The following is a 21,000-nucleotide window of genomic DNA, read 5'->3' as shown; positions in this document are numbered from 1 at the left end:
CTGATGTTCGCTAAGACAGCACAGGCCTGGATTAAACCTGTGACACCCCGGTGCCGACTTAGTACAACAAAACTTACCCAGGCTCAGTCACTACTCCGACTGTATGTCTGTACCGTGCTCCCCCTCTGGCACTATATCCATGTCATGTCTTGTTAGCTGATGTTTGGAGCCCTCTCATTGCTCTCTGCTCTGTGCACTGTGAGTGATCTTACCTCACCGCAGGATTTATTGAAGGCTCCAGATCTCACTGCACTTTGTCTCTCTGGCTGACCGACCATCTTCAATGTGGCGATGGACGATACACCCAGCAGTTGGGAAGTCTATTGAGTCAGGAACTTCCTGAGTACCTACAGGAGATAGAGAGATAGACAGAATGGGAAATTAGACTGATGCAGTCAGGGTTACATGTGGAAAATGGCACTGAGTTCCACAGAGATCTGGAAAATCCCAGTCTCCATCTATGGCCTGTGCCACAGTGGAGAATTCTGTTGGCTCAGGATCTGCAGTAGATGCAAAGGTGAGAGGCGCTGACAGAGTAATTAGACCCTCAGTGAAGGATACCACATGGCGAGAGACTGAGTGATAGCACTAGAGTGCAGGAAGATGGCAGCATCGCACAATTGTGTCGGAAGAACGGGTTTTGCTTCATGATGCACTGGTATAACTGGTCAGGAATGAGCAACCAGTGAGCAGGCGAAGTGATGGCCTAGTGGTATTATTGCTAGAGCATGTATCCCAAACTTCAGCTAATGTTCAGGGGAGGCAGGTTTGAATACCACCATTTGAAATGGTGGCATTTTAAATGAATATACTTGTTAAAAATTGGAATTAACCATCCATAAATAAGTATTGATAAAAATCCAAACACTTGACCTTCAGAGAAAGACAACAGTTCACTCTCACGTGGTCTGCAGGACATACCCACAGCAAAGTGTTTGCCTCTCAATTGCCCTCTGAAATGGGCGAGCCAGCTGCTCTCTGCCCTGTGCACTGTGAGTAATCTTACCTCACTCCAGGATTTATTGAAGGCTCCAGATCCCCCTGCTCTTTGTCTCTCTGGCTGACCAACCATCTTCAATGTGATGATTGACGAGACACCCAGCAGTTGGGAAGTCTATTGAGTCAGGACCTTCCTGAGTACGTGTAGGAGACAGATAGATAGACAGAATGGGAAAATTAGACTAATGCTGTGAGGGTTACACATGGAAAATGGCACTGTATCACACAGAGATCTGGAAAATCTCAGTTTCCATCCCTGGCCTGTGCTGCTGCGTCACTCTGAAGTGGAGAATTCTGTTGGCTCAGTATCTGGAGATCCTGAGCGAGAGACACTGACAAAGGCAGCAATTAGACCCACACAGTGAGGGATACACCATATGGAAAGAGACTGAGTGATATCACCAGAGTGCAGCAAGTGATCAAGATCAAACAATTGTGTTGGAAGAACGGGTTTAGCTTCATGATGCACTGGTGTCTGTGTTCAGGGATGGGCAACCATCGAGCAGGTGAAGTGATGGCCGAGTGGTATAACTGCTCGAGCATGAATCCAAAACCTCAGCTAATGTACAGGGGAGAAAGGTTTGAATCCCACCATCAGAAATGGTAGAATTTTAAATCAATAATTTTAAAAATAGTAATTAACAATCCACATGTAAGTATGAGACCATTGCTGATGTACAAAAAACCCAAACACTTGTACTTCAGAGATGGACATCTACACATCTGACGTGGTCTGCACTACATAACCACAACAAAGTGTTTGCCTCTCAATGACCCTCTGAAATGGCCAAGCAAGTTACTCAGCTCAAGGGCAGCTAGGGCTGGGCAAGAAAGGCTGGTCAGCCAGAGACACCCACAACCCATACCTGTCGGTAGGTTTATGGACAGGGCTTTAAACTGACAGAGAGGATGCAGGGACAGGGTTCAGGTGAAAGGAGCTTTCCAAATCCAAAGAGAAAATGTGAAGCATCGGAACAGCATGGGAATTTTTCTGAAGACAAGCAGAAAGGAACCGAAAGGGACAGAGTTTAACTTAGCCTGTTCATCAGCGAATAGGTATGTGACAGGACATTGTGGGAAAGAGTAAATTATGTCTTTTTTTCGCATGGACAAGGTCTCTGCAATAAGGTAGTTGGATTTGTGACACAGAGATAAAAGAAATTTAGACACCAGGGAGACATGGTTACAGGGCGAACAAAAGGTGAACATAAGTATTAAATAGCTCACAACCTTGCGGAAACTCAGGCAAAATGCGCAACAAGAACTATAATGCATAACAAAGGCATTACAGAGAAAGCATTTGGCCGCAGATCATGAAGTAGAGTCGGAATGTAAATTCTGGCTACTACTTGCCAAGGACAGAATAAGTAGAACATTTTTAGCCACCGAACAGCATTTCATTGCACATCACTGCATTAAACAGGAATTAATTGGAATTTTTTAACAAAGATATTGTGATAATTTTGGGAAACTTCAATATTCGCATAATCTGGGACAATCACACTGACAACAGTGATAGTGGAAGGGGAGTACAGATAAATTTTTTTCAGTGTTTCTTTGAATAACACATAGTTATGTCCCTAGCCAGTTGCACAATGTCAGATCGATGGTTGTGTGATGAAACTTAGTGACTGAGTAATGTCACCTGGAGAGATCCTCTGGGAAATTGTGATAAAGTGCAGTTTAAAGAAATATAAAGTTTTAGAGTGAATCACAGAAAGGACAAATTACAATGAAAAACAAAAATAGCCAATTGCGTAAATTTGACAGGAGAAGTGACCAAGGTAAACAGGCTAAACAGACTGGAACATGTATCTGTAAATGAACAGTGGAAACATTAGAAGGAACAATGTGAGTCACTCAAAAAAAGTACATTCCATCGAAACAGACAAAACCTCAACAAGAAACTCACTCCTGTCTCTCACTCAGGACAAAATGGATCATATTAGATTATGAGGCAATCAAGATCAGCAAAACGTGCTTAAAATCCAGAAGTGAGAGCGTGCTTTAAGAGTAAGTTTTAAAGGAATCGCAAAGGGTCTGCTCGCAGGAGGAGGGCAGGTAGAACGTGAATCATTGTCAGGGTTTAATGACGTGACAGGAACAGAGAGAGATGAAGGTGCTGGAGGTGGTGAGAGCGTTTCAGAGAGTGGCCAGGACCTGAACGGTGTTACAAAGCCAGTACGGATTGCTGCAGCTGGAGGGGTTTACAGAAATAGGGAAATTGGAGGGAGAGGATCAACCAGCTGCTCATCCAAAACCACCACATCAGTGGCCACAGGATTTTTCATACACACTATTGACCATCCTCAGGCCATAGGATTATTCACACACAGTACAGGCCATCCTCAGCCCACAGGAGCATTTACGAATTACAGGCCAGAGGATAATTCACACACTGTACTGACCGTCCTCAGGACACAGGATTATTCACAGATAGTATTGACAATCCTCAGGTCACAGGATTATTCACACAGTTTTGAGCATGCACAGCGCACAGGTTTATTCATACTCTGTATTGACTATGCAGAGACCACAGATTATTAACACACAGCATTGACCATCCACAGGCCACATTATTACTCACACACAGTATTGACGATTCACAGGCCACAAGTTTATCAACACACAGTATTGAACAACCTCAGGCAACAGGATTATTCACACACAGTATTGCCCATTCATAGGTCTCAGGATTATTAACACACAGTATTGAACAACCTCAGGCAACAGGATTATTCACACACTGCATTGACCATCCTCAGGCCACAGGAGTATCCACACACAGTATTGAATATCCTCAAGGCACAGGATTATTCCCACACAGTATTGACTATTTTCAGGGCACAGTCTTATTACCACACAGCATTGACCATCATCAGGCCATCGGATTAGTCACACACATTATTGAACATCCTCAAGCAACAGGATTATCCACACACAATATTGACCATCCTCGGGTCACAGGATTTCTCACACACTGTATTGACCAGCCTGCGGCCACAGGATTTTTGAACACACTGTCTTGAACATTTACAGGTCACAGGATTACCCACACACAGTATTGACTACCCTCAGGACACAGGATTATTCACACACAGTATTGACCATTCACAGGATGCAGTTTTATTAACAAACAGTATTGACTATGCACAGGCCACAGATTATTAACACACAGTGGTGACCATTCAATGGCCACAGCCTTATTCCCGCACAGAATTGACTATACTCAGGCCACGGGATTATTCCCACACAGTATTGACTACACTCAGGCCACACGTTTATTCACGCAGAGTATTGAGCGGTCACAGTACACAGAATTATTCACACTCAGTATTTACCATCCTTAGGCAAAGGTTTATTCACACACAGTGTTGACGATTTACAGGCCACAGGATTATTCAACACTTTGTATAGTCCATCCACAGGCCACAGGATTATTCGCACACAGTTTTGACCACCCTCAGGCCAAGGGTTATTCGCACACAGTATTGACGATTCACAGGCCAGAGGATTATTCACACATGGTATTGACCATTCACTGTCTAAGGATAATTCACACACAGCATTGACTGTCACAGGCCACAGGTTTAATCACACACAATATTGAACATGCTCAGGGCACAGGATTATTCAGTATTGACCATCATCAGACCACAAGATTATTCACACACTGTATTAACCAGCCTCCGGCCACAAGATTATTCACAACAGTATTGACCATCCACAGGCCACAGATTATTAACACATAGTATTGACCATTCACAGACCACAGCCTTATTCACACACAGTATTGATTATCCTTAGGCCACTGGATTATTCCCACATTTTATTGACTACTCTCAGGCCACAGGTTTATTTACACAGAGTATTGAGCAGTCACAGTGCACAGGATTATTCACACACAGTATTGATGATTCACAGGCCAGAGGATTATTCACACATGGCACTGTACATCCTCAGGCCTCAGAATTATTAACACACTGTATTGACCAGTCGACGGCCACAGGATTTTTGAATCCACTGCCTTGTCACTTTAAAGGCACAGGATTATTCACACTCTGTATTGACCATCTCAAGTCACCGGATTAGTGGCACACATTATTGAACATCCTCAGGCAACAGGATTATTCACACGCAATATTGACCATCCTCACGCAAAGAATTATTCACACACAGTATAGACCACCCTAATGCCACAGGATTATTCACACACAGTGTTGACAGTCCACAGGCCACAGGATTATTTTCACACATTATTGACCAGCCTCCAGCCACAAGATTATTCACTCACAGTATTGACCAACTTCAGGCCACAGGAGTATTCATAAACAGTATTGAGCATTCATAGTTCCCAGGATTATTTAAACACGGTATTGACAATCCACAGTCCACAGAATTATTCACACAAGTATTCTCCATCCTCAGACCGCAGCATTATTCGCACTCAGTATTCTACAGGTTTAGTGACACACATTGTTGACCATCCTCAGGCAACAGGATTATTCTCACACAGTACTGACCATCCTGACGCAACACAATTATTCACACACGGTATTGACCATCCTCAAGCCACAAGATTATTTTCACATGGTATTGACAATCATCGGGCTACAGGATTAATCACACATGGTATTGACCAATCACTGTCCAAAGGATTATTCTCACACAGTATTGACCATCCACAGGCAACAGGAGTAGTTCACAGAATATTCATCAACTCAGGCAACAGGATTATTCACATGCAGTATTGACCATCCTCAGGCCACAGGATTATTCACACGCAGTATTGACCATACTCAGGCCACAGCATTATTCACACACACAGTATTGAACAACCTCAGGCAACAGGATTAATCACACATGTAACTGACCATTCACTGTCCAAAGGATTATTCACACACTGTATTGAACATCCTCAAACCACCGGATTAGTGGCACACATTACTGAACATCCTCAGGGACCAGGATTATTCACACGCAATATTGACCATCCCCACGCAAAGAATTATTCACATATAGTATAGAACACCCTACTGCCACAGGATTATTCACACACAGTATTGACATTCCGCAGGCCACAGGATTATTTTCACACATTATTGACCAGCCTCCAGCCACAAGATTATTCACTCAAAGTATTGACCAACCTCAGGCCACAGGAGTATTCATAAACCTCAGGCCATAGGAGTAGTCATAAACAATATTGAGCAGAGTTCCCAGGATTATTTAAACACAGTATTGACAATCCACAGTCCACAGGATTATTCACACACAGCATTGACCATTCTCAGGCCAGAAGATTATTCCCACACAGTATTGAGCATTCATAGTTCCCAGGATTATTTACACACATTATTGACCATCCTCAGTACACAGGGATACTCAAAAAAAAAAATTAAACATTCTCAGGTCACAGGAATACTCAAACACAGTATTGACCACCATTAGGCCACAGGATTAATGAACACACGATCTTGACCATTTACAGGTCTCAGTTTCATTCATACACAGTTTTGACCATTCTCAGGCCATAGGATTGTTCACACAGTGTATTGATCACCCTCAGGCTGCAGGATTATTCACAGACAGTACTCACTACCCTCAGGTCACAGGATTGTTCACACACAGTAATGACCATCCAAGGGTTATTCACACACAGTATTCAGCATTCATCGTGCCCAGGATGATTCTCACACAGTTTTGACCTTGCTCAGACTAAAGGATTATTCCCATACAGAACTGACCGTCCTCAGTCCACGGGATAATTCCCACAGATTGTTGGCCATCCTCAGGCCACAGGATTGTTCACAAATAATATTGACCAGCCTCGTGCCGCAGGATTATTCGCACACAGTATCCGCCATTCACAGTCCACAGCATTATTCACACACAGCATAGACTGTTAACAGACCACAGGATTATTCACACAGAGCATTGAATAACCCTAGTCAACAGGATTAATCGCACATAGTTTTGACCATTCTCAGGCCACAGGATTGCTCACACACAGTATTGACCATCCTCAGGCCAAGGGTTATTCACACGTGGTATTGCCCATTCACTGTCCAAGGATAATTCACACACAGCATTGACTGTCACAGGCCACAGGTTTATTCACACACAATATTGACCATCCACAGGCCACAGCCTTATTCACACACAGTATTGACTATTCTTAGGCCACTGGATTATTCCCACACTTTATTGACTACTCTCAGGCCACATGATTATTAACTCACAGCATTGACCATTTTCAGGCCAACAGGATTATTCCCATACATTATTAACCATTCTAAAGCCACAGGATTATTCACACACACTGTGGACCGTCCTCAGGCAACAGGATTATTCACACAAAGTATTGACAATCCTCAAGCCTCTAGATTATTCACACACTGTATTGAACATTCCCAGTTCACAGGATTATTCGCACACATTATTGACCACCATTCGGCCACAGTATCAATGAACACACTGTCTTGGTCATTCACACGTCACAGGATTATTCCCACACAGTATTGACCATTCACAGGGCACAGGATTATTCACACACAGTATTGACTAGCACATGGCCACAGGATTAATGAACACTCTGTCTTCAACATTTGAAAGTCACAGGATTATTCCCACGGAGTATTGACAATTCTCAGACCACATCATTATTCACACATTGTATTGACCAGCCTACGGCCACAGGATTAATGAACACACTGTCTTGACCATTTACAGGTCACAGGATCATTCCCACACAGTTTTGACCATCCTCAAACCACGGGATTATTCACACACACACACACTATTGACCATCCTCAGGCCATGGATTTTTCACACACAATATTGACAATCCTCAGGCCACAGGATTATTCACACTCTGTATTGAACATCCTCTGGCCACTGCATTATTTACACATAGTATTGACAGTATACAGACCGCAGGATTACTCACACACAGTATTCACAATTCACAGGCCACAGGATTACTCAGACACTGTATTCACAATCCTCAGGCCACAGGATAATTCGCACACAGTATTGACCATTCTCAGGCCACAGGAGTATTCACACACTGTATTGACCATTCTCAGGCCACAGGATTATTCCCACACAGTATTGACCATTCTCAGGCCGCAGGATTATTCACACATAGTATTGAACATCCTCAGGCCACAGGATTATTCACACATACTATTGACCAGCATACGGCCACAGGATTAATGAACACACTGTCTTGACCATTTACAGGTCACAGAAATATTCGCACCCAGTATTGACCATCCTCAAGCCACAGGATTGTTCATACTCAGTATTGTCCATCCTCAGGCCACCGGATTGTTCACACGCAGTATTGCCCATTCTCAGGACACAGGATTAGTCACACATGCTATTGACTATCCTCAGGGCACATGATTATTTTCACACTGTATTGACCATCATCAGGCTTCAGGAATATTCACTCACAGTAGTGACAATTCTCAAATTACAGGATTGTTCACACACAGTATTGGCGATTCACAGGCCAGAGCATTATGCATACATGGTATTGATCATTCACTGTCCAAAGGATTATTCACACACAGTATTGACGATTCACAGGCCACAGAATTATTCCCATACATTATTGACTATTCGAAGGCCACAGGATTATTCACACACAGTATGGCTGTCCTCAGGCAATGTAATTTTTCACACAATGTATGACCATTCTCAGGCCACAGGATTATTCACTCACTGTATTGAACATCCTCGGGCAGCAGGATATTTAACATACACAGTATTGACTATCCTTCGGCCCAACGGTTATTCCCACACAGTATTGACCATTCTCAGTCCACATGATTATTCACACACAGTATTGACCACCATGCGGCCACAGTATTCATGAATGCACTGTCTTAATCATTTACACATCACATGATTATTTCCACGCAGTATTAACAATTCTCAGGCCACAGCAATGTTCACACAGAGTATTGACCATTCACAGGGCACAGGATTATTCACACACATTACTGACTAGCACACGGCCACAGGATTAATGAACACTCAGTCTTCAACTTTTGTAGGTCACAGGATTGTTCCAACATAGAATTCACAATCCTCAGGCTACATGATTATTCACACACAGTATTGACCAGCCTCCGGCCACAGGATTAATGAACACACTGTCTTGATCATTTACAGGTCACAGGATTATTCCCACACAGTACTGACCATCCTCATGGAAGAGGAAAATTTACACAAAGTATCACCATGCTCAGGCCATGGATCATTCACACACAGTATTGACAATCCTCAAGCCACAGGATTTTTCCTACACAGTATTGACCATTCTCAGGCCACAGGATTATTCACACACAGTATTGACAATTCTACGTCTGCAGGAGTACTCACACACAGTATTGACCATTCACAGCCCACAGGATTATTCACACACAGTATTGACAATCCTCGGGAAGCAAACTTATTCACACACATTATTGACCAGCCACAGGCCACAGGATTATTTACACACTGTGTTGACAGTACAGAGGCCACAGGAGTATTCACACACAATATTCAACATTCTCAGTCCACAGGATTATACACACACATTACTTACGATTCACAGCCCATAGCATTATTCACACACAGTATTGATGATCCTCAGGTCAAGGGTTATTCATACACAGTATTGACCATCTTAAGGACATAAGATCATTCACACACTGTATTGACCAACCGGAGGCCACAGGTTTAATGAACACATTCTCTTTACCAATTAACAGGTCACAGGAATATTCCCACATAGTACTGACAATCCACAGGGCACAGGATTATTCACACACAGTATTGAACATCCTCAAGTTCAGGATTGCTCTGACACACTATTGACCATTCACAGTCCACAAGATTGTTCACACATAATAATGTTCATACTCAGTCCAAGAATTAATCAAACACAGTATTGATGATTCACAGGCCAGAGGATTATTCACGCACAGTTTTGACTAACTTCAGGCCACAGGTTTATTCACACACTGTATTGACCATTCACAGGGCACAGGTTTATTCACACACAGTATTGACCATTCTCAAATCACAAGATTGTTCACACACAGTCTTGACCATTCACAGGCCACAGTATTATTTGCAAACAATATTGACATTGCACCGGTCACAGATTATTAACACATAGTATTGACCATCCACAGCCCACAGGATTATTATCACACAGCATTGACCATCCACAGGCCACATTATTATTCACGCAGTATCGCCTATCCTTAGGCAAGGGGCCATTGACACACAGTATTGACAATTCACAGGCCACAGGATTATTCAAACACATTATTGACCATCCTCAGGCTGCGGGATTATGCACACATTGTATTGACCATTCACAGTCCACAGGATCATTCACACACAGTATTGACAATCCTCAAGCCACAGGATTATTCCTACACAGTATTGAAAATCCTCAGGCCACAGGGATATTCACACACAGTAATGACCATCCTCAGGCCACATGAGTACTCGCACACAATATTCAACATTCTCAGCCGACAGGATTATTCCCACACTGTTATTGACGAGCATACAGACACAGGATTAACGAACACACTGTCTTGACCATTCACAGGGTACATGATTATTCTCACACAGTATTGACTATCCTCAAGCCACGGGATTGTTCACACACAGTTTTGACCATCCTCCGGCCACAGGATTGTTCATACACAGTATTTACCATCCTAAAACCATGGGATTATTCACACAGAGTATTGACCATTCACAGTCGACAGCAATATGCACACACACCTTTGACCATTCACAGGCTACAGGATTATTATCACACTGCATTGACCATCCATAGGCCGCAGGATTATTCACACTGTGCATTGACCATTTACAGTCCAAAGGATTATTCACAACAGTATTGACCATCCTTAGGCCAATGGTTATTCACACACAGTATTTACGATTCACAGGCCATAGTATTATTTACACACAGTATTGACTGCCCTCAGGCCACAGGATTATACACACACAGTATTGATGATTCACCGGCCGCAGGATTGTTCACACACAGTATTGACCATTCTCAAATCACAAGATTGTTCACACACAGTCTTGACCATTCACAGGCCACAGTATTATTTGCAAACAATATTGACATTGCACAGCTCACAGATTCTGAACACACAGTATTGACCATCCACAGGCACCAGGATTATTCTCACACTGTATTGACCATTCTCAGGCCACAGAATTATTCACACACAGTATTGACAATTCTACGTCTACAGGATTACTCACACACAGTACTGACCATTCACAGTCCACAGGATTATTCGTACACAGTATTGACAATCCTCGGGGAGCAAAATTATTCACACACATTATTGACCAGCCTCAGGCCACAGGATTACTATCACACAGCATTAACCATCCACAGCCCACATTATTATTCACTCACAGTATTGACCATCCTTTGGCAAAGGGTTATACACACACAGTACTGACAATTCACAGCCCATAGCATTATTCACACACCGTATTAACTGCCCTCAGGCCCCATTATTATTCACCATCCTCCGTCCACAGGATTACTCTCACACAGTATTGATCATCCTCAGGTCAAGGGTTATTCATACACAGTATTGACCATCCGAAGACCATAAGATCATTCACACACTGTATTGACCAACCGGAGGCCACAGCTCACATTCTCTTTACCAATTAACAGGTCGCAGGAATATTTCCACACAGTACTGACAATCCACACGGCACAAGATTATTCACACACAGTATTGAACATCCTCAAGTTCAGGATTACTCTGACACACTATTGACCATTCACAGTCCACAGATAGTATTGTACATACGCAGTCCAAGGATTAGTCAAACACAGTATTGATGATTCACAGGCCAGAGGTTTACTCACACACTGTATTGACTAAACACAAGCCACAGGAGTATTCACACAATGTTCAATATTCTCAGCCAACAGGATTATTCAGATACAGTATTGACCAGCATACGGCCACAGGATTAATGCACACACGGTCTTGTTCATTTACACGTCACAGGATTATTCCCACACAATATTGACGATTCTCAGGCCACAGCAATATTCACACACAGTATTGACCATTCACAGGGCACAGGATTATTCACACACTGTATTGACCAGCCTATGGCCACAGGATTAATGAACACACTGTCTTGATCATTTTCAGGTCACAGGATTATTCCCACAAAGTATTGACCATCCTCATGGAAGAGGAAAATTTACACAAAGTATCACCATGCTCAGGCCATGGATCATTCACACACAGTATTGACAATCCTCAAGCCACAGTATTTTTCCTACACAGTATTGACCATCCACAGGCACCAAGATTATTCTCACACTGTATTGACCATTCTCAGGCCACAGGATTATTCACACACAGTATTGACAATTCTACGTCTACAGGATTACGCACACACATGATTGACCATTCACAGTCCACAGGATTATTCACACACAGTATTGACAATCCTCGGGTAGCAAAATTATTCACACACATTATTGACCAGCCTCAGGCCACAGGATTATTTACACACTGTGTTGACAGTACAGAGGCCACAGGAGTGTTCACACACAATATTCAACATTCTCAGCCCACAGGATTATACACACACAGTACTGACGATTCACAGCCCATAGCATTATTCACACACAGTATTGACTGCCCTCAGGCCACATTATTATTCACACACAGTATTGATCATCCTCAGGTCAAGGGTTATTCATACACAGTATTGACCATCTTCAGGACATAAGATCATTCACACACTGTATTGACCAACCGGAGGCCACAGGTTTAATGAACACATTCTCTTTACCAATTAACAGGTCACAGGAATATTCCCACACAGTACTGACAATCCACAGGGCACAGGATTATTCACACACAGTATTGAACATCCTCAAGTTCAGGATTACTCTGACACTCTACTGACCATTAACAGTCCACAGGATTGTTCACACATAGTATTGTACATACGCAGTCCAAGGATTAGTCAAACACAGTATTGATGATTCACAGGCCAGAGGATTATTCACACACAGTATTGACTAACTTCAGGCCACAGGTTTATTCACACACTCTGTTGACGAAACACAAGCTACTGGAGTGTTCACACACAATGTTCAATATTCTCAGCCAACAGGATTATTCAGATTTAGTATTGACCAGCATTCGGCCACAGGATGAATGCACACACTGTCTTGTTCATTTACACGTCACAGGATTATTCCCACACAATATTGACGATTCTCAGGCCACAGCAATATTCACACACAGTATTGACCATTCTCAGGGCACAGGTTTATTCACACACAGAATTGACTAGCACATGGCCACAGAATTAATGAATACTCTGTCTTCATCATTTCCAGGTCACAGGATTATTCCCACATTGTATTGACCCTCCTGAAGTCACAGAATTATTTACACACAGTATTGACCATCCTAAGGCCATGAATTATCCGCACAACGTATTGACAATCCTCAAGCCACGGGATTTTTCCTACACAATATTGATCATCCTTCGGCAACAGGATTATTCTCACACTATATTGATCATTCTCAGGCCACAGGATTATTAATAAATGGTATTGAACAACCTCAGGCAACACAATTGTTCACACACTGTATTGACCATCCTCAGGCCAAGGGTTATTCACGCACAGTATTGACCATCCTCAGGACACAGTATTATTTGCAAACAATATTGACCATGCACAGGCCACATCATTATTATCACACAGCATTGACCATCCACCGGCCACATCATTATTCACACACAGTATTGCCCATCCTTCGGCAAAGGGCTATTCACACACAGTAGTTACGATTCACGGGCCATAGGATTATTCACACACAGTATTGACTGCCCTCAGTCCACAGGATTATTTACACACTGTATTGAGCATTCACGGTGCACAGGATTATTCATTCACACACTGTATTCACAATTCTCAGGTCACAAGTTAATTCACACACAGTATTGACCATTCTCAGGCCACAGGATTATTTTCACACACAGTATTGACCATTCACAGGGCACAGGTTTATTCACACACAGCATTGACGAGCACATGGCCACAGGATTAATGAATACTCTGTCTTCAACATTTACAGGTCACAGGATTATTCCCACATAGTATTGACCCTCCTGAAGTCACAGGATTATTTACACACAGTATTGACCATCCTCAGGCCACACGATTACTCTCATACAGTATTGACCATTCACAGTCCACACCATTTTTCACACATAGTATTGACCATTCTCAGGCCAAAGGACTACTCACACACAGTATTGACCAACCTCATTCTGGATCAGTGGTGCTGGAAGAGCACAGCAATTCAGGCAGCATCCGAGGACAGGCAAAATCGACGTTTTGGGCAAAAGCCCTTCATCAGGAATAAAGGCAGAGAGCCTGAAGCGTGGAGAGATAAGCTAGAGGAGGGTGGGGGTGGGGAGAGAGTAGCATAGAGTACAATAGGTAGGTGGGGAAGGAGATGAAGGTGATAGGTCAGGGAGGAGAGGGTGGAGTGGATAGGTGGAAAAGGAGCTGGGCAGGTCGGACAAGTCCGGACAGGTCGAGTTACTGGAGGTTAGAAACTAGGATGAGATGGGGGAAGGGGAAATGAGGAAACTGTTGAAATCCACATTCATGCCCTGGGGTTGAAGTGTTCCGAGGCGGAAGATGAGGCGTTCTTCCTCCAGGCGTCTGGTGGTGAGGGAGCGGCGGTGGAGGAGGCCCAGCACCTCCATATCCTCGGCAGAGTGGGAGGGGGAGTTGAAATGTTGAGCCACTGGGCGATTTGGTTGATTGATGCGGGTGTCTCTGAGATGTTCCCTAAAGCGCTCTGCTAGGAGGCGTCCAGTCTCCCCAATGTAGAGGAGACCGCATCGGGAGCAACGGATACAATAGATGATATTAGTGGATGTGCAGGTAAAACTTTGATGGATGTGGAAGGCTCCTTTAGGGCCTTGGATGGAGGTGAGGGAGGAGGTGTGGGCACAGGTTTTACAGTTCCTGCGGTGGCAGGGGAAAGTGCCAGGATGGGAGGGTGGGTCGTAGGGGGGCGTGGACCTGACCAGGTAGTCACGGAGGGAACGGTCTTTGCGGAAGGCGGAGAGGGGTGGGGAGGGAAATATATCCCTGGTGGTGGGGTCTGTTTGGAGGTGGCGGAAATGTCGGCGGATGATTTGGTTTATGCGAAGGTTGGTAGGGTGGAAGGTGAGCACCAGGGGCGTTCTGTCCTTGTTGCGGTTGGAGGGGTTGGGTCTGAGGGCAGAGGTGCGGGATGTGGATGAGATGCGTTGGAGGGCATCTTTAACCACGTGGGAAGGGAAATTGCGGTCTCTAAAGAAGGAGGCCATCTGGTGTGTTCTATGGTGGAACCGCTCCTCCTGGGAGCAGATACGGCGGAGGCGGAGGAATTGGGAATACGGGATGGCATTTTTGCAAGAGGTAGGGTGGGAAGAGGTGTAATCCAGGTAGCTGTGGGAATCGGTGGGTTTGTAGAAAATGTCAGTGTCAAGTCGGTCGTCACTGATGGAGATGGAGAGGTCCAGGAAGGGGAGGGAGGTGTCAGAGATGGTCCAGGTAAATTTAAGGTCAGGGTGGAATGTGTTGGTGAAGTTGATGAATTGCTCAACCTCCTCGCGGGAGCACGAGGTGGCGCCAATGCAGTCATCAATGTAGCGGAGGAAGAGGTGGGGAGTGGTGCCGGTGTAATTACGGAAGATCAACTGCTCTACGTAGCCAACAAAGAGACAGGCATAGCTGGGGCCCATACGTGTGCCCATGGCTACCCCTTTGGTCTGGAGGAAGTGGGAGGATTCAAAGGAGAAATTGTTAAGGGTGAGGACCAGTTCGGCCAAACGAATGAGAGTGTCGTTGGAGGGGTACTGTTGGGAACGTCTGGAGAGGAAAAAACGGAGGGCTTGGAGGCCCTGGTCATGGCGGATGGAGGTGTAGAGGGATTGGATATCCATGGTGAAGATGAGGCGTTGGGGGCCGGGGAAACGGAAGTCTTGGAGGAGATGGAGGGCGTGGGTGGTGTCTCGAACGTATGTGGGGAGTTCCTGGACTAGGGGGGATAGGACAGTGTCGAGGTAGGTAGAGATGAGTTCAGTGGGGCAGGAGCATGCTGAGACAATGGGTCGGCCAGGGTGGTCAGGCTTGTGGATCTTGGGAAGGAGGTAGAACCGGGCAGTGCGGGGTTCCCGGACTATGAGGTTGGAAGCTGTGGGTGGGAGATCTCCTGAGGTGATGAGGTTGTGTATGGTCTGGGAGATGATGGTTTGGTGATGGGGGGTGGGGTCATGGTCAAGGGGGCGGTAGGAAGAGGTGTCCTCGAGTTGGCGTTTGGCTTCAGCGATGTAGAGGTCAGTGCGCCAGACTACCACTGCGCCCCCTTTGTCCGCTGGCTTGATGGTGAGGTCAGGATTGGAGCAGAGGGATTGGAGGGCTGCGCGTTGTGAGGGTGAGAGGTTGGAGTGGGGGAGGGGGGTCGACAGGTTGTGGCGGTTAATGTCCCGGCGGCAGTTGGAAATGAAGAGGTCGAGGGCAGGTAATGGGCCAGCGCGGGGTGTCCAGGTGGATGTAGTGTGTTGGAGGTGGGCGAAGGGGTCCTCGGAAGGTGGGCGGGAGTCCTGATTGTGAAAGTAAGCTCGGAGGCGGAGGCAACGGAAGAATTGTTCGATGTCACGGCGTGTATTAAATTCATTGATGTGTGGACGGAGGGGGACAAAGGTGAGTCCTTTGCTAAGGACTGATCGTTCGTCCTCAGTGAGGGGGAGGTCTGGGGGGGATGGTGAAAACTCGGCAGGGCTGGGAGCCGGGAGCTGGTGTAGGTGTAGAGCTGGGAGTGGGGTCGGAGCCAGTACCTGGAGTGGGTGTGATGGTGGGGGGAATTGGGGTAGAGTCATGAGTAGGGGTAGTGTTCCCCTCGGGGTTCTGGGGGGTGGGGATAGTGACAGTGGGGTCTGTGGGGGGCGTGTCAGCAGAATGCAGGTGAGTGGCGCTGGTGGGGGCGGAAGTGGTGGCAGACACGGCAGTTGGGGTGGCGGAAGTCACTGAGCATGTGGCATCGGCGATGATGTGAGGGCCGGAAGTGGCTGTGGGAGTGGCCATGATGGGGGCAGAAGTGACATCATCAATCAGCGTGGGGGTGGTAGCTGCATCAGCCGCATGGCTCATGGTGTTTCCGAGGCCAGGGGAATCTTCTGCAATGTTTGAGGAGCGCTGGTTATGGAGGTGGGTAGATAAAAGTTTGTTGTACTTACAGTTTTTGATGTTTGAGATGGAATTGAAATACTGTTTGTTGAGAGTATGAATTCTCCTGAGGATGTAGTACAGAGTGGGTCCTTTGCAATTCTGAGAGAGTGTGGCCCTCAGCTGAGGCAGGGCAGACTGTAGAGAGATTAGGTACCGGCGCATTGCTGCAAGCGTGGAGCGGAGGATCTTGATTAAGTTTTCACACACCGTATTGACCAACCTCAAGCCACAGGATGATTCCCACATAGTCTTGACCATTCACAGGCCACAGGATTATTCACACACAGTATTGACCGTCCTCAGTCAACAGGATTATCCCCACACAGAATATGACCACACTCAGGCCACAGGATTATTCACACCAAGTATTGAACATCCTCAGGCCACATGATTATTCCCACACAGCATTGACCATTCTCAGACCACAGGATTATTCCCACACAGCATTGACCATTCTCAGGCCACAGGATTATTCCCATACATGAATGACCATTCTCAGGCCACAGGATTATTCACACACTGTATTGACCATTCTCAGGCTACAGGATTATTCCCACAGAGAATGGACCACTCTCAGGCCACCGGACTATTCACTCACTCTAATGAACATCCTCGGGCAGCAGGATATTTAACACACACAGTATTGACCATCCTTTGGCCCAACGGTTATTCCCACACAGTATTCACCATTCTCAGTCCACAGCAATATTCACACACAGTATTGATCATTCACAGGGCACAGGATTATTCACACACAGTATTGACTAGCACACGGCACAGGATTAATGAACACTTTGTCTTAACCATTTACAGGTCACAGGATTGTTCCCACATAGTATTGACAATCCTCAGGCCGCATGATTATTCACACTCAATATTGACCAGCCTACAGCAACAGAATTAATGAACACACTGTCTTGACCATTTATAGGTCACAGGATTATTCCCACACAGGATTGACCATCCTCAGGCCATGGATTATTCATACACAGCATTGATAACCCTCAAACCACAGGATTATTCCTACACAGTACTGATCATCCTCAGGCAACAGGATTATTTTCACACAGTATTGACCATTCTCAGCCAAGGGTTATACACACACAGTATTGATGATTCACAGGCCGCAGGATTGTTCACACACAGTATTGACCATTCTCAAATCACAAGATTGTTCACACACAGTCTTGACCATTCACAGGCCACAGTATTATTTGCAAACAATATTGACATTGCACAGCTCACAGATTATTAACACACAGTATTGACCAACTTCAGGCACCAGGATTACTCACACACAGTATTGACCATTCACAGTCCACAGCCTTTTTCACACACAGTATTGACCAACTTCAGGCCACAGGATTATTTTCACACACAATATTGACCATCCTCAGGCCACAGGATTATTTTCACACAGTATTGACAATCCTCGGGTAGCAAAATTATTCACACACATTATTGATCAGCCTCAGGCCACAGGATTAATTACACACTGTGTTGACAGTACAGAGGCCACTGGAGTATTCACACACAATATTCAACATTCTCAGCCCACAGGATTATTCACACACAGTATTGACGAACATACGGCCACAGGATTAATAAACACATTGCCTTGACCATTCAGTACAAACAGTACTGAACATGCACAGGCCACAGTGTTATTGACAAATAGTATTGAACATGCACAGGCCACAGATTATTGATACACAGTATTAACCAGTCACATTCCACAGGATTTTCAGCACACAGTATGGAGCGTTTTCACACACTGTATTGACCATCCTCAGGCCACAGGATTATTCACTCACTGAATTGAACATCCTCGGGCAGCAGGACATTTAACACACACAGTATTGACTATCCTTCGGCCCAACGGTTATTCCCACACAGTATTGACCATGCTCAGTCCACAGGATTATTCACACACAGTATTGACCACCATACAGCCACAGCATTAATGAACACACTGTCTTGATCATTTACACGTCACAGGATTATTTCCACGCAGGATTGACGCGTCTCAGGCCACAGCAATATTCACATACAGCATTGACCATTCAAAGAGCACAGGATTATTCACGCACATCATTGACTAGCACACGGCCACAGGAATAATGAACATTCTGTCTTCAACATTTGCAGGTCACAGGATTGTTCCCACATAGTATTGACAATCCTCAGGCCACAGGATTATTCACACTCAGTATTGACCAGCCTACGGCCACAGAATTAATGAACACACTGTCTTGACCATTTACAGGTCACAGGATTATTCCCACACAGTATTGACCATCCTCAAGGAACAGGATTATTTACACATAGTATTGACCATCCTCAGGCCATGGATTATTCACACACAATATTGATGATTCATAGGCCACAGCATTATTCACACAGTGAATTCACATCACTCTCAGTCCAAAGAATTCACACAGTGAATTCACATCACTCACAGTCCAAAGAATTATTCACACACAGTATTTACGATTCACGGGCCACAGGATTATTCACACACTTTATTGAGCATTCACAGTGCACAGGATTATTCACACACTGTATTCACAATTCTCAGGCCACAGGTTAATTCACACACGGTATTGACCATTCTCCGTCCACAGGATTACTCACACACAGTATTGACCATTCACAGTCCAAAGCATTTTTCACACATAGTATTGACCATTCACAGGCCAGAGGAAAATTCACACACAGTATTGACCATCCTCAGGCAACATAAGTTTTCACACACCGTATTGACCAACCTCAGACCACAGGATGATTCCCACAGAGTCTTGACCATTCACAGGCCACAGGATTATTCATACACAGTATTGACCATCCTCAGTCAACAGGATTTTTCCCACACAGAATATGACCACACTCAGGCCACAGGATTATTCACACAAGGTATTGAACATCCTCAGGCCACAGGATTATTCCCATACATGAATGACCATTCTCAGGCCACAGGATTATTCACACACTGTATTGACCGTCCTCAGGCTACAGGATTATTCACTCACTTTATTGAACACCCTCGGGCAGCAGGATATTTAACACACACAGTCTTGACTATCCTTCGGCCCAACGGTTATTCCCACACAGTATTGACCATTCTCAGTCCACAGGATTATTCACACACAGTATTGACCACCATTCGGCCACATCATTAATGAACACACTGTCTTGATCATTTACACGTCACAGGATTATTTCCACGCCGTATTGACGATTCTCAGGCCACAGCAATATTCGCACACAGTATTGATCATTCACAGGGCACAAGATTATTCACACACAGTATTGACTAGCACACGGCACAGGATTAATGAACACTTTGTCTTGATCATTTACAGGTCACAGGATTGTTCCCACACAGGATTGACCATCCTCAGGCCATGGATTTTTCACACACAATATTGACCATCCTCAGGTCCCAGGATTATTCACACACTGTATTGACCATTATCAGGACACAGGATTATTCATATACAGTATTGACTTACCTCAAGCCACAGGATTTTTCACACACAGTATTGACGATCCTCAGGCCACAGGATTATTTTCACAAGGTATTGACCATCATCAGGCCACAGGATTATTCACACACAGCATTGACCATTCTCAGGCCACAAGATTATTTCCACACAGTATTGAGCATTCAT

General features: G+C 44.8%; 1 long non-coding RNA gene across 1 annotated transcript in view; it reads right to left on the bottom strand.

The window, feature by feature from the left end:
* Positions 1–212: 212 nt before the first annotated feature.
* The window catches only part of LOC122547330 (uncharacterized), a 147,674-nt gene continuing 126,886 nt past the window's right edge, over positions 213–21,000 (bottom strand). Inside the window, exon 3 of the long non-coding RNA XR_015751890.1 lies at positions 213–347. This is a non-coding gene — a long non-coding RNA (uncharacterized LOC122547330). The remainder of the gene's footprint in view (positions 348–21,000) is intronic.

The sequence above is a fragment of the Chiloscyllium plagiosum genome, unplaced genomic scaffold, assembly GCF_037043375.1.
Source record: "Chiloscyllium plagiosum isolate Xiang-an unplaced genomic scaffold, Cpla_swu_hap1 HiC_scaffold_28, whole genome shotgun sequence".
Lineage (NCBI taxonomy): Eukaryota > Metazoa > Chordata > Chondrichthyes > Orectolobiformes > Hemiscylliidae > Chiloscyllium > Chiloscyllium plagiosum.
This window is presented reverse-complemented; position numbering and strand designations above follow the sequence as displayed.